The sequence below is a fragment of the Silene latifolia genome, chromosome X (assembly GCF_048544455.1).
Source record: "Silene latifolia isolate original U9 population chromosome X, ASM4854445v1, whole genome shotgun sequence".
Lineage (NCBI taxonomy): Eukaryota > Viridiplantae > Streptophyta > Magnoliopsida > Caryophyllales > Caryophyllaceae > Silene > Silene latifolia.
The window spans coordinates 198131170-198159035 of record NC_133537.1 but is presented as its reverse complement, the minus strand read 5'-3'; the positions used below and the strand labels follow the sequence as shown (position 1 = coordinate 198159035).

General features: G+C 37.8%; 1 non-coding gene across 1 annotated transcript; it reads right to left on the bottom strand.

The window, feature by feature from the left end:
- Window positions 1-2864: 2864 nt before the first annotated feature.
- LOC141625639 (small nucleolar RNA R71) lies at window positions 2865-2971 on the bottom strand. Its single transcript, XR_012535408.1, has one exon. It is a non-coding gene; the product is annotated as a small nucleolar RNA R71 (small nucleolar RNA).
- Between the last annotated feature and the right edge of the window lie 24895 nt (window positions 2972-27866).

Below are 27866 nucleotides of genomic sequence, written 5' to 3'. Positions count from 1 at the left end.
ATTTTAGTTGAAAGTTTTAGTCATAAAAAATTAAGGATCTTATGCATGCAATATAAAATACAAGAGTAAAGGAAAACCGGTTCCTTACGTTGGATATCTCAGCTATTAGGGCACTAGTAAGGTCTCCTTCCTTACTTAGTTCTTGAGCTTTCCTTCTGGATGAACAAGATTCAAGTTAGAATCTCTCCGCAAGGATTGTACCAAGAAAATCACCCTTAATACAAATATTAATTTGAATACTATAATTAATATTTGTGCTCCTTAAAAATGCTACTAATATTATGTATATACTACTTCTAGTATCAAGAGAATAATATTAGTGATTTTGTGAGATTTTTAATTATTTTGTTCAACAACAAAATTAGAGAGAGAACAATGATGTGACCATTATTTGAGCACATTTAGTCCCCGAATTAGCCTCATTCCTATGCTTTCTAGTGGATATTTGGGTCATTTACTATCTTTAGTCCTTTGTTTTGCATATTCTTTGAGGTTTTGTTTACTTGGTAGGAGAGGAGTGCAAACCTTGCATTTTCATGGCAAAATAGAGCTAAATGGATCGAATATAATGACCAAGCATCAAAGAGAAGACAAGACTAGAAGGCCTTTGTACATATTATAGTACATGGGCAATGATGAAGAAATCCTTGCATCCCCGACTAAATCCCGGAGGATTATTGGAAGAAGAGAGGAAGAAAAGAAGAAAAGAAAAGCTGTGACGAGATCCGCTCGTCCAGCATAGCAAGACGCCCGTCCAGGACTCCAAAGATCCGAGCGTCTTTGCCATAGGGACGCCCGTCCAACCACGCCCCAATCCGCTCGTCCAGCCATCAAGACGCTCGTCCAGCCACCCCAGAATCCGCCCGTTCCGACCCCTTGGACGCCCGGATTCTCTTACAGGCCCATACGTCCTCTCCTTCCCTCCATGAAAGATGCGCATATTTGTGAAAGACCGGCAAAAAGGAGACTCGCATCTTTTCTGAGAGGAGCGATTCCTCAAGGACTTAATCGTCATTTAAGCCCTTAGTAAACCCTAATTTGTGTACCTAATCCCCATTATAAATACCCCATTAGTCTAATTAGATTAATCATGTTCTTCTTATCAATCCTTAGTGTAGTTTATATCATTCTAATCTCTTCTTAATCTTATAATCAACTTCTAATCAAATATTAATACAAATCTCATTTCCTTAATTTCTCTTTTGTTCATCTTTTATTTTGGGTAATTGAAGATTATTTGGGTTATTATTGGGTGATTGACCACCTTCCAATCATTCATCAAGTACTTCTATTATTCTTAGCTTTATTTTGGAATCATTAGTAGGTATAATTCTCTTAATCCCTTTTTAATTATTGTTAATCTTTCTTACTTGTTCATCATGTTTTGCTTTGTTAATGTGATTGACAACCTTGTTAACATGTTGAACTTGATAATGAGTGAGTAGTTTCCTTAACTAGGGTTAATGGGTAATTAGGGGAAACCAACATGGGGGATGATTCATGCTTAATTTAATATGTTTTCATAATTTATTTGCTTGCTTGTTGTGATCTCAACTTATGCACATGTTATGTTTGATGAAATGCGAGCCTATGAATCCTTGCATTTTTTACCCATCACTTACCTTTTCAATGAGACTTGTAAGACATAAACCAACTCGAGTCTCATTAGACCATGCATATAGTTGAGTAGGGAGGATTAAGTCGACTTGTAGGTGTTGTACAATCTAATCGATTCGGCTCCGGGACCCAAACCTTCCTAGGATTGTAAGATATAAACCAACTTAATCCATTACAACAATAATTGCTTGCTTATAATTTGAGAATATGTTTGTATGATCAATTCCCATGAATCCCCTATGACCCCTTGACACCCTAGTGCTTTTTATTAATTGTTTACATCTCATTTTAATCATCTTGCTTGTTTACTTTTATTGCTATTTAGTTTAGTGATCTTCTTATCTCAACCCAAATCGTGACACCCCTAGACACCGCTACTTGCAATCGAAAATCCTACATCAATAGCCGTCCCTTGGGATCCGACCTTTACTTGCCTCTTTACTAATAGTAGAGTTGTTTGTGAAGTTATAAATATTGTTTTGGTCTAGGTACTCCTAACGACAAGTAATCGAAAATTAAGCTCCAAGTGAGTCCGACCAAAAATGGCGCTGTTGCCGGGGACGGTGTTAACTTGATTTGATTTTCTTAGATTGTTATTAGTTGTGTCTTTATTTGCCTTGGGGAAGTAAAACTCCTCAAGGTTTGTTCTAATTGTTTTCAAGTTGTTTGATATTTTGCATGTCTAGAAGATCACAAGGTAACTTGTTACTCATTGATCACGAAATTGAAAGGACTTTGACAACCAATAGAAGACTTGCTAGAGGTACTTTGAGAGGTATTGGTGAGGTTGTACCAAATACTATTGAGTTCATCAACCCTTTTGCAAGAGAAGGTGAGGAGAACCCAACACCCAATCAATCACAAAATCAACCCACAATGCCGAAATTTTCATCACATTCCGTACCAACCGAGAGAACCTTCCCAATGGTACTCCCACACCACAACACTTAACCGGAAATTTCATTGCTAAATCCGCATTTATCCAATTAGTCGAAAGAAGGCAATTTGGGGGGATGCCTAGTGAAGACCCTCACTCTCACATGGAGACTTTTTGTGACTATTGTGATGCGATTTCACAAACCGGTGTGACTCAAGACCAAATTCGATGGGTCTTATTTCCTTTTTCTCTAATCGGCACCGCAAAACAATGGTTGAAAAGCCTTGATAAGACTACTCTTAGAATTGACTCTTAGAAGAAGTTGGCTCTAGCTTTCTACAAAAAATTCTACCCTCTGGAAAAGACTAACATGCTAAGAGCTCAAATTACAGGTTTTAAGCAAAGGGATGAAGAATATTTGTATGAAGCTTGGGAGCGGTTCAAAGGAATTTGTCGCTCATGTCCTCATCATGGACTTAGCGAGTGGTTCTTGGTACAACAATTTTGGAATGGTCTTTATGAAGACTCAAGAAACATTCTCAACATGGGATCAAATGGTATGTTCCCCGAAGTTGACGATAATCAAACATGGAACAAGATTGAGGAAATGGCGGTCGATAATTCACAATATAGTAGACCTCGCAAGGCTACTAGAGGAGGAAAGCATGAAGTGGACTCTATTAATAAATTGGTTGCTCAACATAGTGCTCATATTGATACCATTAACTTGAAGTTTGAAAAGACTATGGCTAAACTTGAAGAAGCCTCAAAATCACCAAAGCATCATGTTAATGCCATGGTAGCATCTTCATCAATCCCAAGTGGGATATGTGAGAATTGTGGAACTCTGGGACATGACCAAAGTGAATGTAGGGGAACAAATGAACAAGTGAATGCTTTTCAAGCATACAAAAGTGGTACCCCTTATTCCAATTATTACAATGAAAACACCAAATTCCACCCAAATCTCTCATACAAAATCCAAAATGTTCAAAACCCTCAAAAAACATACACCCCACCTCCCATGAGGAACCAAAATTAAAGACCATTTTTCAACCAAAACCAAGGTTACCAAAATCAAACTTCATACAATCAACAAATGACCAAGGTTTTGATGTTCAAAAAGTGGTCCTCCAAATGCAAAAGAATCAACAAGAATTTTTCACTCAAATGCAAAAGGATAGCCAAGAAAAGGACATCACCATCAACAACATCCTCGCCCACACAAAAATGTTGGAAACCCAATTGACCTAACTAGAATCTTCAAACTCTCAAAGACAAAAGGGACAATTACCACCTCAAAGTAATCCCCCAAGACATGAAACGGTTAATGCCATTCACTTGAGGAGTGGTACGAGATATGAAGGACCAAAGAAGCAAGTTGAGGATGAAGTTGTGGAAGCTAGTGACAAAGAAGAAGTTGTGCAAAACTCTAAGGAAGATGAACCAACAAAAGAAGAAGTTTCAAAGAAAAGTCAAGAAAAGGCCAAGGAGAAGGATCCCATTATGATTAGACTACCATTCCCAAGTCGTCAAGCTAAGCCTAAGTTTGATGACCAACTTGGAAAACTCATGGAAATTGTGAAGAATTTGGAAGTCTCGATTCCTTTTACGGAATTAATCAATCACGTAAAGGCCTCTGCAAAGTACATGAAGGACATCCTTACAAAAAAGAAGTTAATCCGGAAGCTCGAAACTATCGCCTTCACTAAGGTAAGTAGTGCAATCCTTCAAGGGAGTTCACCTCCGAAACTTAAAGATCCGGGAAGCTTCTCAATACCGTGTACCATTGGCGACACCATGATAAACAAGGCTTTGTGTGATCTAGGAGCAAGCGTGAGTGTTATGCCGTATTCGGTTAGTAAAAGGCTAGGGATGGGAGAGCTGAAATGTACCAACATCACACTCCAAATGGCCGATAGATCGACGAAGACACCGTTAGGGATACGGGAAGATGTTCCCATGAGAATCGGCAAATTCTTCATCCCGGTGGACTTTGTCATTGTTGACATGGAAGAAGACTCCAATATTCCGATCATCCTAGGTAGACCTTTCTTGCACACCGTGGGTGCGGTGATAGATGTGAAGCACGGAGAGCTTACTCTAGAAGTGGGAGACGAGACCCTAACTTTCAATCTTGATAAGACCATGAGAGCTCCCCGTTTGCATGAACCATGCTTTATGGTTGTTCACTATTGCCGGAAGGATGATATGAAGAAGTCGGAATTCCAATGGAAAAAGAAAGTTGATGATGCTCCATTCAATGAGCAAGGAAATAGCAACAAAGAGAGCTTGAAAACCTCACCCATGACAAGTGAATAGGATGGCCTCATTGGCCAAAACAATAAAGAAGGAGAGTTGTCTCTATCAACTCAAGAAATTTTTAATGATCAAGAAGACGTAGTTTGCGGTCTTTGGGATGATGAGTTCGAAGGGATATTCAATCCCTACATTGGTAATGCTATGAACCAAGACCATCACGGAGAACAACAAGTGCAAAGATCTATTGAGGACCTCTATCATGACAATGAACAAGCTTTCGACTACTTCTTCAAGGTGTTGAGTAACATCAACAACACCTTGAACATGCCCCCTTGACATCTCACATTGGATGAGAGTTTGGTGGAGTCCTCCCTAAACCACCATTTGTAAATATTCTAACTCCCTAACTTGCATTTCAATTTTTACATTGCATCTTTGTCATTTTTGGATTTATATTTTTGTGCCTTGATCAAGATATTCATCATTTTTTAGAGAAGTGAGGGAGGGAATTATGATTTTATTGATGTGTAGTGCTTTGACTTAGTGTGGGGATAGCAATTGCCTAGGCTATTCATGCCTTTATAGTGCCCCCACAATGAAGAACACGAGAATTGAAGAATGAAAATGTTACGGGTTATGCAGTACCCACGGATGGACCTGAATCCGTGTGGACAACGAAGAATCCGAGCAGCCAAAAAGAGAATCTGCTCGTCCTGAGGAATCCGAGCGTCCAATGTCACCAGACGCCCGTCTGGCAGAGCTGTAGAATTCAAAAAAATGGTCTGTCACAGAATCCGAGCGTCCCAATTGAGAATCCACTCATCTGATTCTGGACGCTCGTCTTTCTGCTGTTTATTTTTAAGGTACCTCCCTGTAACAGAATCCGAGCATCCGTCCAGGAAAACGCTCGTCTCAAATTGAGGAATCCGCTCGTCTTTGCTGAAAGACGCTCGTCCTGTGGCGTCCTTTCTTGAGGCAAAACACGAAGAATCCGTGCGTCCCATCCCTTAGTCCGCTCGTCCCCTGCTGCTATTTCAAATATAACGGGTCTCTTAAACCCTTATCCCTCATTCATTTTCAATTCTTCTACATTCAAACACTACCCAAAACCCAAAAACCCCAAAAACCCTCATCCTCTACATCAACAAAACCAAATTTCCTCAACCAAATTCAACAAAATCAAGTCCAAACTTCCTCACAACAAAAATTAATCACTCCTTTTGCAACAACAATTGATTTAAACACCAAAATCTTCAACTTTTGAGTCAATTATTAAGATACAAAGCAACATTCTTTCATCTTAAATCGATTTAGGCATAATAAAAAATTGAAGATTTCAATCTTTCTTTGGTGTAATCAAGAATGGTAAGAACTAAAGGAGGTAACAAGGCACCCCCAAAGAAGACACTTTCAAAAAGGCAACAAACTCTTCAAGCAAAACAATTGTCAAAGGCATTGGTAGTCCATGAGGTAAGGTTGGACATTCAACAAGGTCCCCCTATGGAAGCTACAACATCAACAACTCCGGTCATTGAGCAATTATCTAATTATCCGGAGGTAATTTTCACTTCCGACTCTCATAGGGATAAATTTGTTCTCTTTGCTAAGAAGACGATTATGCCTACAAAATTTATTTGTGAAGATGCTTTGACAAAGTTGGGTATTCTTGAACAAACCAAAACCTTCTTTGAGGCTATGGGATTGGGTAAATTGTTTACCATGAAATAATTGATATACCCTTCCCTCACCTTGGAATTTTTGAGTTCCTTGAAAGTCACAAGGGTGGAAACTAGAACCCACATCGAGTTTCGTCTTGCGAATGTTGATAGACGTATCACTTTTGCTGAATTGAGTAAGATTTTAGGCCTTAGCGATACCCCGAAATATACGAAGCTCCCCGACAAGTATGACCCCGCTCCTCTTTGGGAGGTAATTTCCGGAAAGAAATTTGTGCGCTTTCATGATTGTCGTGCTCTATTAATCCACCATCCGGGCATTAGAGTGTGGCATAAGGTCATTGGGAATACTTTGATAGCAAGAAATGCACTAATCATCTTACCAAGCTCGATTGTGTTCTTCTTGAGTCGGCCTTGAACATAGGAAGGGAATATACTAAGCCATATAATGCTCTAAGACTTTTGGTTGAACGATGGCTTAATGTCGATTGTGGTAAAGAGGGCACCGCTTTCATTGTAAATGGAGGACTAGTTACCCATTTGGCCAAGCACTTTAACCCAAATTTCAACAAAGACAACACTTATGTGGCGGTTAAAGGAGGTCATCTCATCGACATGGACACCATGATTCACAAGTTTAAGTGGGTCAAGCATGATTCTCTTGACACCAAATATGGGTGGTTAACCAATAAAGCTAGATCCTTCACCTTGCCCTCAAAGATTTGCCGATTGAGTGTTCACCGACCAAACTACCTTCTTCCACTCTCCGAGGAGACCGAGTACATTATTCAACAACAAAGAGGCGAGATTGATGAGCCCTCATCCTCCATTGTCACACCACCCTACCCATTTCAGTATCACGAGTTCAAACCCAAGGATGTCGAGGTAGGAAATGATTACATGACTCTACTCATGAGGGAAATGCACAAGCAAGCTTACAATGATAGAGTGGATGCTTACAAGGCTCAATATCCGCCCCTCCTACATCTAGCTAGGCAAGGACTTCTTGATCCATCATGTGCTTTGCCTAGTTGGGCGGATAGGGAAGTTTTCTTTCCTAGCACCTCTAGTGGTGGAAGACCGGGTGGAGAGGAGATTGATGATGAGGGTGTTGATGAGGAAGGTGAAGTAGAAGAGGTTCAAGAGAATGTTCAAGAAGGAGAAGCTCAAGAAGAGGAAGAAGAAAGTGAGGAAGAGCAAGGAAGTGAAAGTGAGAGTGGAGATGATTCCACATCTATGGAGGAAGATGATGATAATGATAATATGATAGAGGATTAGCAAACCTTGGAGGCTCCTACACTCTTTCACCCCTCTTATGGTTTGTCTACTTCTTTTATTTTCTTTATTTTATTTTGATCATTTGTTTGTGGAGTCCTAGCAACATGGAGGACTAACAGCTTGGCTTCATTAAGGTGTTCTTTTTATTGTTCCCACTTGTAAAATCGAAAATGACAATTTGTAGTTTCATGCATTGCATTCCATGTGCATGAACTACCCCGAAATTCAAGACATTAGAAATAGTGTCTATTTTGGTTTGGGGAAGTCCATGCATATGCATCGGGAGCTAATTTAAATTATGCTCTCCGCCATCACAAAAACACATGCATCATGTAGTGTAGCTTAGTATAGTTTGCATTTAGTTTAGAAATCATGCATTATGCTTGCATAATTTCCTATCGGATTGGTCATTGAGGACAATGCCCATACTAGTGTGGGGATGGGAAATTTTAACTTGACTTTTATTCAAAAATCCAAAAAAATCAAAAACTTTCGAAAAATCCAAAAAAATTTGAAAAATTGAAAAATCAAAAACATGTTCATTTCCTTTGTAGTGTAGTCTTGTATATATTGTGTTTGTACATCCTTGTTCACATTGATTGACTACGCCACATCCGAGACATGAGGATATTGAAGACCGCATGGTATGATCTTTCCAATCTCCTTTTTCCTCTTTATGTTAATGACTATGTGGCTTTATTTTGAGTGATGCGGTATAAACAATGTGAATTTAGGATTGCATTTAGATTATTTGGCATACTGGTAAATCTGCTATATCATGGGTTGAGTTTAAGAGAGCTATGCGTAGAGAGTTTGTTACTGAACATGTTCATAGTAAGCTGAGGAAGGAGTTTGATTCGTTCAAGATGACTTCGGATATGACTGTGGCTGAGTATTACCACAAATTTAATGAGAAATCAAGGTATGCAGAGGACATGGGGCTGAGTCAGGAGAACTTGGCACTGAGGTTTGAGAAGGGGTTGACCTATCAGATAATTGAGAAGTTCCTAGGTTGGGTCCTTACAGATGTTAAGAAAGTTTGTGAGAGGGCAGGGAGAGCTGAGCGAGTGGTCAAAATGGCCAAAGAGACCAAGGAGAGGGGTCCTGAAAAGAGAAAGGTTGAGAGTGAAGGCGGTGGTCAGTCTAGCTACAAGAAGGGTGATCATAACCAGGCGACGCCTTACTCATCGGGATCGGGCTTTAGTGGTGGAGCTGTTTATAGGCGTGGTCGTGGTGGTAGGAGTAGCAGCTGGAGCATCTCTTGTTTCAAGTATGGCGGTATAGGCCATAAGAGGCATGAGGGTACTAGTGCCGAGGGGAGAAGTTTTCAGAGGCCATCGCAGGGGAGCTTTTCGCAGGGTCGGTCACAGAGTTATGCTAGCAACCGACTGGCTGGGTCATGGAATAATCAAGGAGGGCATGATAACAACAACGGTGGATCCAACCGTAATGGCAGTAATGCTTATCAGAAACCGGCGGCTAATAACAATCAGGGGTCAGCTGCCAAGCCATCTACTTCAGCTAGTATAGTTTAAGGAGGTGGACAAAAGACTAGTGGGAAGTTATTCATGATGGACAAGAAAGCTGCTGAGGATGATGCACATGTGAATACTGGTACCTTTCTTGTTAATGATGTTTCTACCATTGTTTTGTTTGAGTCGGGAGCGTCACGCTCTTTTGTATCGTCGGGTTATGCAAAACTTTTGGGTTTGAGAGAGTATGAGTCTGCAAAATATGAGGTTTTTATTTTGTCGGGTGAGTCAGTGTCTTGTGGGAGGCTGTATAAGGGTGTATCCATGATAGTTGCGCAGGTTGATCTTCTAGTGGATTTGTAAGAATTTCCTATGGATGGTTTTGATATGATAGTTGGTATGGATTGGTTTGGTAAGTGCAAGGCTAGAATAGATTGTCACCAAAATAAAGTCTCTTTGAGAGGTCCTAAGGGAGTTAGTGTGTCTTATCGTGGGTTTGTTGTCAAACCCAAAGTCAAAGTGATTGCAGCGGTGACCTTGAAGTCTTACCTGAGGAAAGCGTGTCCTTTGATTCTATGTCATGTGAAAGATCATAGTATGGTTGGGCCGACATCAAATGATATACCTGTTGGAGTAATGTCCTCCACAATGAGTGCGTTTACATATTAAATCTCGTAAAAGGAATATCAGGGATTTATTTATTTATTTCTCAGCTAGTGATCGTTAATCGGTAATGATTGGCTAACTAGAGTTTGACATTGATGTCGTGTGACGGTGGTGATCAGCTGATCCCTTTAGGTCACACCTATAGGATGACGCCCAAATAGAATAAATTAATTATTTGTATGAGATACGAGATAATTAATTCCTTGTATTATTTGACTTTTAGTTAGTCACATAAATGTATTATTTGATGACGGGTTACGAACTCGGGACAAGGAGATTTATTATTTAATTATGTGATGTTTAAATAATAAATGATTAGAATTTATTAATTAATAGTTAATTAATTAATTTTATACGATATGTGTATATGTTTTGAGGTGGATTTAATTAACTATTTAATTTTACAAGAGGTTGTCAAATTAGCTAAGTGGGATAATATTGACATATTGTATGTTGATAAAATAGTCTTATGACGGGGGTACCGAAGTGGCTTGGGTCTAGTGGTGTCCCGGGGGTACCGTAAGGTACAAACTCCTCATCCTTGAGGTCCCGGGTTCGACGCCCTAGACGGGAGCACTGAGGTATTGCACGGTGGCCTTTGGGTCTGTTAAACAGGGTGCCGGCTTTCCGTGATGTCGCTTATTCCCGAGGTTTGGGCTCGCCGGACTCTCCTTATGATCTCTGGTGTAATGACACTCGTCATAGTTCTGACTAGGCGGATCCAATAAGGTTTGAAAGGAAGTCATTTCCCTTGCTTGCAAAAAAAAAATAGTCTTATGACCACTTAATAGTTAAGTAGTCATTGGTAGTTAATTTGTATTATTTAAGTGTTAAATAATAGAATTAATATTTAATTATATAAGATAATTAAATATAAGACTTATAAGCATTTGTGGGGCAAATATCGGAAATCGAAATAGACCCAAAATGGTCCATATGGACTGATTTTTTAGGGCATTACAAGTGTTCATTTGGTGGCATTTTTCACTCATAATTGTTCCACCCCCCCCCCCCCCCACCAAATTACCTATAAATACCACCGAACTCCACCATTTTTTGTTGTTGGAAAAATTGGAAGAACAATTGGTCTTTTCTTGTTGTTTTGGAAGGCTCACTTGGAGTTTTTAAAGACCGTTTTTCTTCTTATTTTGTTCATCTTAAAACATTTAAAACACATATAAAATAGACTAATAATATTATCAAAGTAATAATATAATTAGTACATCAAAAATACAAATAAACAAGGTTACTACTACATTTACCTAGTTAGTATTTTAGTAGTATTTTGGGTTAATCTTTGGTGCCACCTTAGGAGATTACCTACTTTGGTAATTAAGGTGTTGGAGGATCATCCTTATTGCATTAGCTCAAGAACAACTTCAAGGAAGGAGTCCTTGAGTAGTGCCCATTTTGCCTTATAACAATGCAAGGAATTTTTGTCTTAAGATGATTTTATACCATCTCTTTAATACTTTTCTTTGCATGCATGTAGATTTAGACCACAAAAATTAACTTGTAATTTTGATATCATAAGATGAGTATTAATTTGTTCTAAATAACTAACAATACCAGTGGTGGGAGGCTTTCCAGATGTTTTTCCGAAGGAGATACCGGGTTTGCCACCGAAGAGGGATATAGATTTTAGTGTGGATTTAAAACCAGGGACGGGACCAATCTCTAAGGCCCCGTACCGCATGGGTCCTAAAGAGTTAGCAGAACTGAAGAAGCAGTTGGATCATTTGATAAATAAGGGATACATTAGACCTAGTGTATCGTCGTGGGGAGCACCAGTTCTGTTTGTGATGAAGAAGGATGGGAGTTTGAGGTTGTGTGTCGACTACCGGGAGCTGAACAGTGTGACAATGAATGTATCCTTTGCCAAGGATAGATGATCTGTTTGACCAGTTGAGTGGAGCAAGAGTCTTTTCAAAGATTGATTTGAGATCAGGTTACCATTAGGTGAGGATTCGGGATGAAGACATACCGAAGACAGCTTTTCGATCGAGGTATGGTCACTATGAGTATGTAGTGATGCCGTTTGGGTTGTCTAATGCACCGACAGTGTTTATGGATTTTTATGAACCGGGTCTTCAGTCAGTTTTTGGATCAGTTTGTTGTGGTGTTCATAGATGATATCTTAGTCTACTCCAAGACTAAGGAGGAGCATGAGGAGCACTTAAGATTGGTAATGCAATCTTTGCGCGACAATCAGTTTAATGCAAAGTGGTCTATGTGTGAGTTCTGGCTCGAGGAAGTTGCCTTTCTGGGGCATGTGATTTCTAAAGAGGTTGTATCTGTGGATCCTACAAAGATAGAGGTGGTGACTAAGTGGGAAGCACCGAAGAATGTGGCAGAGATCAGGAGTTTCTTGGGTTTGGCAGGGTACTATCGTCGGTTCGTGAAACACTTTTCTAAGATCGCCAGACCTATGATAGCGTTGATGAGGAAAGAGAACAGGTTTCGATGGGATGAAAGTTGTGAGACGGCGTTCCAAACATTAAAGGAGTATTTGACCAAAGCTCTAGTCTTAGCCTTACATGAAGGGTGTGAGAACTTTGAGGTATATACCGATGCTTCAAAGAACGGGTTGGGTTGTGTGTTGATGCAGAACGGGAAAGTAATTATCTATGCTTCTAGGCAATTGAAGTCTTATGAGGAGAACTATCCGACACATGATCTAGAGTTGGGTGCAGTTGTGTTTGCTCTCAAGATTTGGAGGCACTATCTTTATGGGGCGACCTTTAAGGTGTTTTCAGATCACAAGATTCTAAAGTACATCTTCACTCAAAAGGAGTTGAACATGAGACGGAGGAGGTGGATGGAGCTTATAGGGGACTATGACATGGATATCATATACCATGACGGGAAAGCAAACGTGGTTGCTGATGCGTTGAGCAGGAAGAGTGTGCATTCTCTATGGACAGCTATGTCTTTGATAAGGTTGAGAGATGAGGTGGGTAAGATGAGGATACATGTAATGCAAAAAGGGGATACCATAGGAGACTTGACAGTGGAGCCGGATCTTTATGATGATATTCGCCGGAAGCAGACTCTTGATTCTAAGATTCAGCCAATCGCAATCAGAAATTCAACTAAAAAATTGGCTTTGACACGCCTAGGACCGTCTAGATTTGAGGAAATCAAGAGCCGAAGCTTTGATACGACTTATGATACGAAAAATGTGTGGAAGCGGTTTAATAGAATAACGAACAATAATGAAAACAGGATATTTGCTTCGAAATATGTCTAGAAATCGAAACAATGGGATATTTGCGCGATGTAGACCTATAGATCGTTCAATGGTGATCAATTTCGCAAGACCTATTGCTAGTTGATCGAGTTAATATTTGAAAACGCGTCAAACAAGAACTAGGGTTGGAACAAAACGCGTCGATCCTATGTTTACAAAACTTGCAAACACGAAAAAGCTTCTGCTTCAATTTTTATTAACTCCCGATCGATATGTGATAAACAATACATTAGACCTCCTTATATAGGAGTTAGAAACCGACCTAGCTAACCTAAAACACAATCTGAAACTTACCTAAAACCGACTATGATAATATTGCCTTATTTTGTAAACCGGAAGTAAAATAAACTAGCTTATTCTGTAATTAAGAAATAAAATATTAAACTAATTACTTGGAAATAATATTCTGAATAATAAGACTAATTTACTAGGATATGATTTCTTTTAGGCAATAAATCTCGACACCACTTCCTTGGGCGCCAAGTAAAGCGTGAACCATTGCTTCTTCTAGACGTTCTATTGAACAGTTATTCGAACTGTTCATTTTGATCACTTCCAGCATTATTTTTGTATCATCTCCCTAACGTTGTCATATACCCACTCGATCGAGCTCAGCCCACTCGATCATGTCCACCCTACTCGATCGAGTATCCCCCACTCGATCGAGTCATGCCGACTTCTCTAAAGACCCGCATGCCTTAACTTAACAACTTTCGCAATAACAATATATATATAGGATCTCGTGCAAACTTAAAGTTCGGTGAAAACTGTGCGAACTAACTTAAAAACTAGTAATACAATCCTCATATACTAGTGACAAACCCATATTACCCCTTCCTTTCTCTCTCTCTCTCTCTCTCTCTCTCTCTCTCTCTCTCTCTCTCTCTCTCTCCTCTCTCTCTCTTTCCTCCAACGATCACCCCACCGATGGTGGCCGCGACATAGGTCCACGCCGGCAGCCGCCACTAAAGACCCACGATGTCGCCTCCGACCACTCTATCTCCGGTGATGCGCCACTTCTCTCCCTTATTTCCTCTCTAATCGTTTCCAACCCTGCGATTCACCCGCCGTCGTTGAGGCCGAGCCTTGACGTCGCCTGTACTGTATCAATTATCACCGGAAATGCGCCGTTGTCGAGGTATGTTATGTCGGATATTCGACATTCAGATCTCGAAAAAATGTTAGGATTTGGTATTGGTTTGGCAGACTGATGCCGACCAATTGATTCCGGCAACGGTGCCCGGCAACCATCATCTCGACCCTTACATGCCTGACGTTCATCTCTTCTGCGGGTAATCTATTTCTTTTCCACTTTCCTAACTCTTTTGAAGCCTTCAATCTCCGGTCATCTACATTTTTTACTCTTTTTAGAGCTCTACACCTTTTAATTGCTTCTTACATATTGTGTCCATCATCTTGATGCCTAATTTTGGGTATTTGGGTGTTGATTATTGTTTGTTTTTATGTGTAAATATTTAGGTAGGTAGTCTTATATTTGGTGCTAATTTGTGTCAGAAGGGTGTAGTGTCTATTTAAGTAATGTAATTGATCCTATTCTCTCGAACGAGACCGATTAAGTGAATAATTGTTATTATTGTTCTACATGTTTATTTGTTCTGCTACTATATTTGAGTTGGCCAATATTGTATTGAGCCTTTTGCAGAAAATTTTATGTTTGGAAATGGCTTATTACTAAACTAATTCTGACTGGATTTATTTTAGAGTCCAAATGATATATTGTGAATGCTTAGGATATAATTATATGATGGGTTAACTTCTTAGATTTCTGTGAATCCATTTCCAGGTGGTGAAACAGACCAAATACGAGCGGAAGAAGGGAAATCTCGAAATAAATGACAGAAGGGCTCAACACATGAAGTTTGGGAGTTGCAACCTGACAAAAATAGTTCCATGGCAATCCCTTGATCTGCGCTTGTTCACCAGTAGGAAGGGTTTCAGACATGATTTTCCACAAAAACAAATTCCATTGGTTCTGAATTGGCAAACTCCAAAGTCCCTTTTTGCAGACCTCAATAGTCGAACATTTCATGCGAGTCTTGTCCAAAGTTGAAGCCTTTGAATCCCCTAATTTAGCAAAGACAGTAGCATAACCAGTTTTGATAAAGTAAATACATTGGTAGTCAGGTTACAATATAAACAGTCAATACCATTTTCGCAAGGAGAAGGGATTGATAGGACAAAAGGAATCACCTCAGCACCAGAAATTTCAACTCTGCTGTGATTCCATTCACCATTAGGGTATTGTGAAAAAGAAATTGGTGTAGATGGTGTAATGAGACGCCAAGTAGACGTTGAAGAGATGTTGTAAAGGTGTGAGGCAGTAGCTAGTATTGATGATCCAAGAAATGTATTTATCACACATTTTTAACACAAATTCTCATTATAGACGGACACTATCCGTCTATACGTATAGACAGATACCATTTCTCCTTACAAAATACCCATTTGCCATAAAGTGGGATGCACATGTGGGGTGCCCCACTTTGTCCCCCCTACCCATTTTATTAGAGGTCTTTACCCGTCTATACGCCCCACCCGTCTATACAAGACCTATTGCATTTTTAATGTATCTACTCGTAATTTGTTTTCAATACCTAAGAAGCAAAATTCGTAAAGTTAATCATTATATGTTGATTACATTTGTCTACCTGATTGCATTTTGTTGTGTCTTCACAATATTACTAATTTCTTCTTGGCTAGGTTTAGGGGTCATGGATATACCTTCTTGTAACACTATTAAAGTAACCATTGTGATTAATACTGTGTACAACTTATTAACTTTTCCATTGAACTTTTACGCCAACAAGATGACTTAATCATGTGTCATTATGGTTAGGATTCCTACTAGCTAAAATAAATATTATCAAGTGTGAATATTAAAAATCTGAAATTAAGAAAGTGACTCTAATGAAGACATCTATAAGTCAATATATAATATCAATAATAGAGCATTGAAGCATCTGAAACACAATTGGTGGCCGGCCTTTACATTGCAAACTAGATACAGTTCTTTACATGTCTCTTATAAGCTAGATACATTCCTTTATCTTGCTAGATACATACCTTTACGTCGCTAAATACATATCTTTGACATGCTAGATACACTCTTTTACCTTGCAAGATACACATCTTTGGCAAGTTAAATACACTCTTTTACCTTGCTAGATACTCTCCTTTAACTTGCTAAGTAAATAATTTTATTTTACTAGATCTACTAATTTACCTTGCTATGGAATGTTGCTTCAGAAGGCAAAGACTTAGTTTTGCCGAGATAACTGTCCGGGGAAGATTACTAGAAATACTACTCACATGTCGCTTTTCTATATATCAATATGGAATTGTATCACCTTGATATATCTCATGGGTACCGGAACTTCTGGGTGTGATATTGTTTCAAGTATTTTGTCTAGTTTAGTATATAGTGCTACAAGTCATAAGCTAGCTCCTAATGATTCTTGTGTGAATTTCTCATAATAGGTATATGCGCTTTCTTGGGTAATCATGGTTATTGTTCTTGTCCTAATGGTAACATGAACTAGCTATAATCCCTATTACTTTCTTACACCCCTAGCTTGCTTATTCTACTGCTTCTACCTTCATTTGAATTGATGTCACAGTTTATCCACACCCCAAACAAATTTACTTACTATTGTTTTTGCATATCTTAACCTTTTCGCATGATCTTGTACTGGCTTAGATGGTCTCAATGAGTAGGAGAAGGACTCCTGAGATATATCAAGGTGATACACAAATCAATACAGCTAGATACACAAATCAATACAGCTAGATACACAAATCAGTTCGAGATTAAGCTCAGTAGTGATTCACTGTTCGTGAGGATTTTCAAGCCACCAGTGTGGTGTAGTAACTGTACCATTAGACTCTTTCTGAACAATTACTGCAGGAGGAAAATTAAGATCAAGCACGTCTCGATTTTCCGAGGTTGGTAATGTTTCAGTACAATAAGCTAACAAATGAGATATTTTGTGTCCTCCAAGCGCTTGGCCCGAAGAAAAAACCCGAAAACAAATTGAACATTCATGTTTTTGCACAACTTATTTAGAAAAAGTCGATGATCCGAGACCATTCTCAGTAAAATTTGAGCATAACATTCTGATAATTCAAATTGTTCTTTATCTAAGTTCGGAGAAGGGTAATTGATAACCCTAATGAACTTCTTTTTGTCGTGTTTTGACTTCACAGCAGTAAAAACAGTCTCCTTAAGCTGAACTTTCTCTCCTCTCTTCCTCTTTTTCTTACTGCATTTTCTTTGAAGATTTTTACCACCTCCCCATGGCCCCACATCCCTAGAGAGCATAATCAAGCACAATGCAATATCAACTTCTTCCTGTTGACCTTCATCGACGACATTAGAAGTAGACGCATGAGAATTACTACCTGCAAGACTTAATCTTGTAGCAGTACCCTGACTGAACTTGATCAGTCTTATGTTTCCGTCTCGGTTTTGGAGTATAATGTATGGCACGCGATTTTCCTGGTTTTGGAGTATTATGTGATCTTTCACAGGAAAATCTCTTCTTGCAAAACTTGCATAAATGCTTCAAAGTTTGATCTCCCATAGTAATTTTATACAATAAGATTAAAATTATTGAATAAACAATTTTATTGCCCAATAATTGAATCACATGTTTAGAATTCTCAAAGGATTCCTGAGATATATAAGGTGATACATAAATCAATACAGCTAGATACACAAATAATTACATCTAGATACACAAACCATACATGTATCTAGTAGTATTGATACATGTATCCGGTGAAATTACTTCATGTATCCACCCCCAAAGGCCCCAAATTATGAATTACCACCACCCACCCTACCACTACAAGTCTACAACCACCACTACTAAACAATCAATGAACTACCTCATCACAACAACCACATCAGCATCGCCATCTACCATGAATACCACCACTACACCAACGTCATCCCTAAGAAAAGCAGTAAACCCACCGCAATCGATCATCACCAATCGTCGTAGGTGGCTACACCAACTGACATTAGGATTATCTACCAGAAAAATAACATAAACCTTAGCACTCATGACCCTTAATTACTAATTTACCCCACTCAATCCCAATTGTTGGACTGTTAACCATTGAACGGACATAATCAAACCCCAAATGATCTAATAAGTGCATAATACAACTGAAAGGATCCAAATCGACAAAAGCTAAATGAATTGTTTGCTAGAACTATAATATTACCTGATTCCTCGAAAGAAGTTGATCTGAACAGCCTGTTGAAACAAATACAAAGAAATCGACTATATGAGAAATGATTCGCGTAAATTGAATGTGAAGACTGAAGAAGAAGAATAAGAAACTCATGATAAGTTGAATGCCAACTATATATGAAAATAATTTCAATGAGATTCATAGATTTTCTATCAAATCAAAACATTACTAAATATAAACAAAGCTCCAAAACTACCACAGATGATCCATTTTCTGCATCAAGAGATGCTTCTGGACATAAACAAAGTCCTAAATATTGACGAGATAACTGAGGAGCAAGCACGCATTGGAGATATTAGCTGATTTTCTAATATCAAGTCCAATTTGTATCGAGCAAAATTATGATCAATGTTCTATTAAATCACATATCATCAGAACATAAAAATGGACATCAAGAAAGCTTATAATCAATGTCTAGTTTTCAAATAAGTCGGCGTTAATTGCAAAGGCGAGCATCTACAATATAATTGAACTATGATCAACATAGCACATTTAATTCCTTAACATCTTTTAATCGAATGTAATCAATCTCATACAGCTAAACTACACTATAATAGTCAATAATTTTAGAAATTTAGCACGGAAGAACCGAAAATTCATGATAACCATCACAATTGCACGAATCCGAAACATTGAAAATATCGTCATTTCCTACATTACGAATACATACAATGATAAAAATAGAAGCTCATACTACCACTCTAGAATAAACCCCCAAATTGCAGTGAACGGCAAAGCAAAATAAAAGTTCCTTACAAAACTGATATCCTACAAAGTTCAGTCCAGGTATCAAGACGATCAATTTAAAAGATCATACGAAAATTGTAAATATCACGAATTTTCTTTGAAATGAATAATAAACGACAACACTGAGTTAAACTTATAACAAAATCATACGATGAAATAGGACGTCTTATCTTGATTCACAGGGTTAAATATAAACCATAGAAGTTGTCTTAAAAAGTACCAGATACAACAAACACACATGGTATTACTACCGGATACACACGCTATTACTACCAGATACGCACGCTATTACTACGGGATACACACGCTTATCTTGATTCAACCGACAGGGGAAACCAATCTTAAGGCTTAAAACAGGAGGAATTCCCTACTTAATTAATCTCTTCAAAGTAATAGCATTAGTTAAAGCTGACAATTTCAACAGAAAGATGCAATCTTTTTTAATAGTACCTAGATACACATATTACTTATATTACACATTCAGCTACAGTTTTCGATTTGTGTATCTTAGAGTAGTATTAGGTGTACCTGAAGCGTAATTTTGTGTATCATCCCATCACCACCTCACCCACCACCACCAAAGTGGTCGGCGACTTTCCTGACGATAACCGACAATATCAATGCCCACCTCAGACGGCACCGGAGACAAGTGAACAACTCCGACGGCGCCGAAGATATCAACAGACATCTCAAATGACGCCGACCATATCCACGAGCTTCCTCATCCACAACCTGGAAGCACATTAGAACCATAACCTACACCACCTGGTCACTACTACAATCGCCGCCCAACCACAACCAACACTACCTCGTGAACCGGAATCCCCACAAACACCAGTCATGTCGAACTTTCTTCTTCTTCTTCTTCTTCTCAGGTGACCGTTCCATTTTGCATAAATAGATCTGGTTGTCGGCTGCCACCCAACGCTGCCAACCAATCCACAACAACCTCCAATAGACACCGCGCCTATAGAAGTTGGTTTTATCCTTAGATCTAGGAATTGACAGGAATGAATATGGGAGAAGAACAGAAGCGCATGGTTGGCGACAATGACAAGAGTAGTCAAGCGGTGGTCGTCGGTTCTTCGACTGTTTGGTGGTCGAGGGTGACGCCGACATCAGGCTATGGTAGCTGTTGTCAGGTGGTGGTGGGTGGGGATAATAAATTACTAGGATGAAGTGGTCATTAGGTGACAGGTTGTGTACGGAGGTGGCCACCGGCAGTGCGCCTGAATCTGGGCATGACCGGTCCGTTACCATCGTCATCGTTGGTTCTCCTTGGTGGCAGAAGTATATGAAGATACAGGATGAGAGGATAAGAGAGGAGTGGGGTTGTTTTTTTAATTGTTAGAACTTAAGAAGTGGTTTTTGAATTAGTTCGTACGGTTCGTAGTGAATACCGGTTAAATTTTAATCCCGACCCTATATATATATATATATATATATATATATATATATATATATATATATATATATATATATATATATACAACAAACGCAAACATCCTATTCACATGTTACTATTATGCCACTTTATAAATCATCCATCATGCGACATTATTATCCACAACATATTACCATATTATCTACTTCACCTTCTTCCACCACATCCGCCACTCCACCACAATCATTTATCCAACGTTTCCATACAACATACTCATTCAACAAATGCAATTGAACATTAGTAAACACAAAGCGATCCCATAACACCCCATAGTGACCGGTTTAAAGTTGTAGGGCTAAGTTCGCGACTTTAGGACGTCTCCCAAGTCTTTGCATTAACTCCTAGCAACTCCTACCCGGGTTCATTTTAGTTTGACTCCCTAGGTTCATTATATTCATTAGTTACAGGTTCCAAAATCATCGCTCTGATACCACTTTGTAACACACCCATACACCAAGGTGCCTTACCACGACCACCTAATGCATAGAAGTTCTACCATTTCGGTTATCCGGGGCAATGTATATCAAAAGAACCATAAAAGAACGTGATGCGGGAGCAACATGGAACGAAGTGGGAGGAGCTGCAACTCGGCTGCATAACCCGTGTAGGAGAAGGCGGTCTCCAAAACAGAGTACATATCCTGTATTCGGGTACTATTTGGATGGGTTTAGATATTATTAGTTATTATTTTATCCTCAAATAAAGATATTATTATTAGCTTATTATCTAAGATAAGCTTAGAGATAATAACATATTTGGTTTAATTTAGATTTTATTTGATTTAGGTTTGATTTTATTGTTATCTTATTTTCCAAGTTAGCTTACTTATGGAATTAATATGAATAAGAATCTATTGTAAACCCTAAGGGACATATACGTTGAACTTTGAGTTTGAGAGTAATAAAATTACTTTTCTGTTTGCGAACAACCCTAATTAATCTTGCGATATTAGTTGGTAGAAGCATATGCATTAGGATGTATATATGTTAGTTGCATCATGGCATATAGTTGCATGTTAGAAAAATTTTTTGAAACCGTCTACTTGGGAAGCTTGACAAGTGTATATAGGCCCTAGTAGATGCTTTTTCTTCTTAAAACTTTGCTTGTTAGAATACTTGTAAAACACCCTAGGATGTGTCATGCTAGTATCCTTTGACCCATGGATTAAGGCCTAGTCAAGAGTACCTTGTGGTGTGATAACTCCTTGGCTACCATTTATTCCAAGGTGACCCTTGAAACCATGCAACCATCATTCATCCATGTTCTACCATATTTTTGTCATCAAAGGGAATGGGCACAAAAAGAAATTGTTCAAAATTTGAGTTCAAGAAATGAAAAGAAAAGAAAAAAAAAGTTTGCAAATGCATCAAAAGAAAAGAGGAGTAACAAAAATGAAAACTCATATGCTTCAAATATAGAGCTAAATTGATCGAATCTAATGACCAAGCATCAAAGAGAAGATAAGACTAGAAGGCCATTGTACATATTATAGTACATGGGCAATGATGAAGAAATCCTTGCATCCCCGACTAAATCCCGGAGGATTATTGGAAGAAGAGAGGATGAAAAGAAGAAAAGAAAAGCTGTGACGAGATCCGCTCGTCCAGCATAGCAAGACGCCCGTCCAGGACTCCAAAGATCCGAGCGTCTTTTCCATAGGGATGCCCGCCCAACCACGCCCCAATCCGCTCGTCCAGCCATCAAGACGCTCGTCCAGCCACCCCAGAATCCGCCCGTTCCGACCCCTTGGACGCCCGGATTCTCTTACAGGCCTATACGTCCTCTCCTTCCCTCCATGAAAGATGCGCATATTTGTGAAAGACCGGCAAAAAGGAGACTCGCATCTTTTCTGAGAGGAGCGATTCCTCAAGGACTTAATCGTCATTTAAGCCCTTAGTAAACCCTAATTTGTGTACCTAATCCCCATTATAAATACCCCATTAGTCTAATTAGATTAATCATGTTCTTCTTATCAATCCTTAGTGTAGTTTATATCATTCTAATCTCTTCTTAATCATATAATCAACTTCTAATCAAATATTAATACAAATCTCATTTCCTTAATTTCTCTTTTGTTCATCTTTTATTTTGGGTAATTGAAGATTATTTGGGTTATTATTGGGTGATTGACAACCTTCCAATCATTCATCAAGTACTTCTATTATTCTTAGCTTTATTTTGGAATCATTAGTCGGTATAATTCTCTTAATCCCTTTTTAATTATTGTTAATCTTTCTTACTTGTTCATCATGTTTTGCTCTGTTAATGTGATTGACAACCTTGTTAACATGTTAAACTTGATAATGAGTGAGTAGTTTCCTTAACTACTGTTAATGGGTAATTAGGGAAAACCAACATAGGGGATGATTCATGCTTAATTTAATATGTTTTCATAATTTATTTGCTTGCTTGTTGTGATCTCAACTTATGCACATGTTATGTTTGATGAAATGCGAGCCTATGAATCCTTGCAATTTTTACCCATCACTTACCTTTTCAATGAGACTTGTAAGACATAAACCAACTCGAGTCTCATTAGACCATGCATATAGTTGAGTAGGGAGGATTAAGTCGACTTGTAGGTGTTGTACAATCTAATCGATTCGGCTCCGGGACCCAAACTTTCCTAGGATTGTAAGATATAAACCAACTTAATCCATCACAACAATAATTGCTTGCTTATAATTTGAGAATATGTTTGTATGATCAATTCCCATGAATCCCCTATGACCCCATGACACCCTAGTGCTTTTCATTAATTGTTTACATCTCATTTTAATCATCTTGCTTGTTTACTTTTATTGCTATTTAGTTTAGTGATCTTCTTATCTCACCCTAATCGTGACACCCCTAGACACCGCTACTTGCAATCGAAAATCCTACATCAATACTCGTCCCTTGGGATCCGACCTTTACTTGCCTCTTTACTAATAGTAGAGTTGTTTGTGAAGTTATAAATATTGTTTTGGTCTAGGTACTCCTAACGACAAGTAACCGAAAATTAAGCTCCAAGTGAATGAATAATGCTAGAATAAATTAGTGTGGTGTAAAAAAGCACTACATGAGTGTGAAGGGGAGGAGGCCACCGGTTTTTGGGTGGGTAGGGTGCCCAATAAAGTTTTTAGTTGCTCTTCACAAGAGACTAGCCATAATAGTCTATAATTAGTAGGTAATGATTATGTTATCCACTAATTAAAATAATCAAGGCACAAAAGCTCCTTCCTTTTTCCATTTACACGGTCCATATGGTTAATATGGATCCCATTTTAACTTGGTCAATTTGTTAATTTGTATTGTGTGACATATTGGACATGTTACTAGACATGTTGTTTAATTAATGCATTTTTAACACATTAAAATTCATTATAAATAAATAAAATAAATCACATACAAAATTAACTAGTAATTCACAATTACCATTACTTAAAATGGGTCATATATATAAATCACAACTACTTGTATTTATAATAAACAATTCATTCCTATTATAATTATTTCACAAACAATAACTAACCTAAGTAATAAAACAATTTAATTACTTAGTACGAATCTTATTTAATCTAATTACAATAAGTTACGTATTTATTCTCACAAAATCATTTGTTCAATTTTAAGGAATTAATTAACTTGTATCGTCATACAATTAATTAATTAGTCAATTAAGAATGTTTCCCTAGAGGTATGACCTTAAGGGATCAACTGATCACCACCATCACACGACAGTAATGTCAAACTCTAGTCATCCAATCATTACCGATTAATGTGGATCAGTTGACAATAAAATGTTACATTCCCTTATGTGCTCTTAATATGAGATTTAAACATGTGATCGCATTATTGTCGAGGATATATACTCCAACAATCTCCCACTTGTCCACGACAAGTGTGCGTCACCAATTCTCTTGTCCTATTACTATATCCCACTCAATGCAAGGTGTCTTGCAGGTCGTACTTGCATTTGATCATATCGTGAGTGGTTTTCTCGATCTGGAGAATAACTGTCTGACCGGAATTTATCTACCATAGATACCTTCCGAGCGTGGCCACGCATTTCCAATTCATTGCTCCTCGAGTGGCCTTGAGATATAAGATAACCCTGACGGGGATGGACAATTCCCATTGCACTCTTTCCTTTGATTAGCCACAGCTCATCATGACCCAAAACATGCCCATTAGACCCCAATAACGAAGGTCGCCGAACATAAATCAAAGTCACACTGAAACTGTGCCATCTTAGACGAACAGTCATTAGTCAAAGAATCGACTCATAAGAATACCATAGTAGCTCTCGCCACGACCAGCCTATAAAAAATGCCATAACTCTATAAGCGGTCATAAACCCATCAGAATGTCCCAAACCGTCTGTCTATGTGATCGACTAGTCATCTCTTATGACTCTATGGCACTTGAACTTGCCATCAATCGCATCACACTCTAGTCACTTCGAGACGTCACCTCATACAAGTGACTATGGGTGAATACTATGTTAATCCTTGTTCACTTTAATGGGTTTCAATCATTGTCTCTACAACCCATTTGGATGTAACAAAGTATAAGATGAGTTTTTAGATTAAAACTCGAACGACAAATGCGATTATCACATATGAATAGTCAATACTTGATTAGTACTTCATATTCTATAATCCAATTTGATCTTGTATGTAGTTGTTGTTGGAGCTTGTGTCCTCCACAAATTAGTGTGATAACATTTGTATATTTAATCAGTTGATTAACGTTTACCTAATAACGGTTGGCTTGCTAGAAAGTTTGACGTTATTATCATACAGATGGCGGTGATCAACTGGTCCCTAAAGGTCACACCTATAGGACGTGTTTGAGAAATGTGGTTATAGAAATATAATTACATTGATGCCCGAAATGACTAAAAAGTTAGTCAATGTGTTGATGAGATAATTATTTAATGAAAATTAAATAATATTAAGATTAGACGAATTAACTGTCAATTCGTAAATTAAATATAATAAGTTATATTTAATTAAATATATATAAGGTTAGTTTGGACGAATTAATCTGTTAATTCGTAATTAAATATAATCAGTTGTATTTAATATCAACAAGTTGACTGTGTCATAGTGGTAATAGTGAGGGTACACATACCAAGAGGTCATGGGTTCAATCCTCACTAGATGACAATTCAACACATATTATATATTTTTGGAAAGACCAAAAATAAGGAAATTTTATTCCTTATTTCGGTCAACATTGGCCGAATATTAGGAGAGTAATATCTTTCCTAATTAATTTGGTAATTCGGTCTATATAAAAGAAAGGGAGAGAATTATTTCTACCCTAATACTTTTTCTGACCTTGCCTCCTCTTTCTCATCACAAGAACACAAAGACAATAAAATTTTACAGAAAATTTTAGATTGATTTCTAGCATAATCAAAGGGCATATCTCAGATCGTCTTGGGTGCAACTAATAGGCGAATATCAATTTTGATATTGTTCTTAAGCCAATTTTGCTAGGACCTGAGGTTAATTCTAAATCCTTTTACTTTTGTTTATGTATTTTATTTTATGACCTTAGATCATCTTTGTTAAATCGTTATAATCCTTCATGTTAAAGGGAAGTATACAGATTATTTCCCACTAGTGGTATCAGAGCATTAGGCTACGATTTTAATTTTGATGATTTTCATAAAATTTGTATGTAAACAATAACCTAATTCTCGAATAAATTAGGGTTTCGGATTTTTCTTTGGTTCAAATTTTTTTTTTTTTTTGTGTGCCGTTTTTCTTGCCGTTTTTTTTCTTTTTAATTTGATGATATTTTTCCATTTTATTTTTCATATTATAGTTTATAATCAGTTAAAATTATCATATGAAGAATTGGTAGTTTTTGATTTAATGCAGATTAAGTTAAACTTAAATGGAATCGTCATGTTTATGATAAAAAGATTGTTTTTCCTATATAGTTTTTGGCATATGAATTAATCATGTTTATTATTTCATATGCTAATTGCAGTGTAAACTATGGGGTCTCTTATATTTTGAGGGATTCAAAGATGAAACCAACAACCTATAGGGCTGTTCAGAATCAGAGTGGCAACACTTTAAAACAAGGACTGAATTCTTAGACAAACAAAGGAAATTGAGACTGTTTTTGTGGGATAATTTTCTGAAATAAGACGCAACAAGAAAAGGGATATAATTATCAAAATTAATCCTCAAGCAAGCACAGAAGATTAACTCAACAATTTGGAAACTTAGGCTGAAATAATCAAGCAAGCACAGATTATTTCAGTTTAAGCTTAACAACAAAACTCGAACAAATCAAGCAAGCACAGATTTGTTTAAGTCTTGCCACCAGGTCCTTAATCAATACCTAAGCAAGCACAAGGTATCACTAAGCCTGACTCTTAACTAAGCAAGATGCACAAGTTAAAGAGATTCAATTTTGAGAAAACTCTCAGTTTTTCATTTCAACATAAACTGCTTTTTACAATGGGAATAAGGCTCATTATATAGAGCTCTACAACTAATCTCTACCCTTAAAATAAAGCAACATCTAAGGGCTTAAAAGCCTTGCAAAAAGAAGTTAAAACTTTCAGAAAGTTTTCTAATAAGAACAAGTAAAACTGATGCAAAAACAGTTTCTGAAACTTCGGAAAAGCAACATTAAAGTAGTCTTGTCCCTTTCCTGAAATGGCAAAACAACTTTGGTATCTTCAGGCTTGTGTTGGACTTCTTTGTTGTTTGCTTTCTTGGACTTTCTTGTAGCTTAGGATATTAGGATTGATGGAAAAATAATATGGAGACATAATTTGAGCAATTGCCTTAAGAACTCAGGTTATTTTCTTGATGGTTCAGAAACATAACATTTCAGGATTCAACCTTGTCTTCAAAAATTCGTATCTCTTGATCCAGGTTGCAATAAATGGCTTGTGATGGCTTGAATGAAAGCTAAGGATGTTAACTTCCATTCCCAGAAGGAATTAGCCCTTGAAGTGGCCTAGAACTTGAGATATGATTTTCTTACTAAGAGCAGGTCAGAAACCAACATTCAGCATTCCTCTTGAACAGCTGCAGTGACTTAGAAAAATCATAGCTCATAGCTTAGAAAGGTTAAAAATGCCCAACATACATCAAACGAAAGCTAATGATGTTAGCTTTCCCTGCCAAAAAGAATTACCCAGAAATACCTAGTAGATTTTGAGTTATACAAGTCTGAACACAGACATGTCAGTTTCAGAAACAGCATTGCATTCAATCGTGACAGTCTTTGAAGGCTTATTGTGAAAACTCCACACATTGAATCTTGTTGATTCCAACTC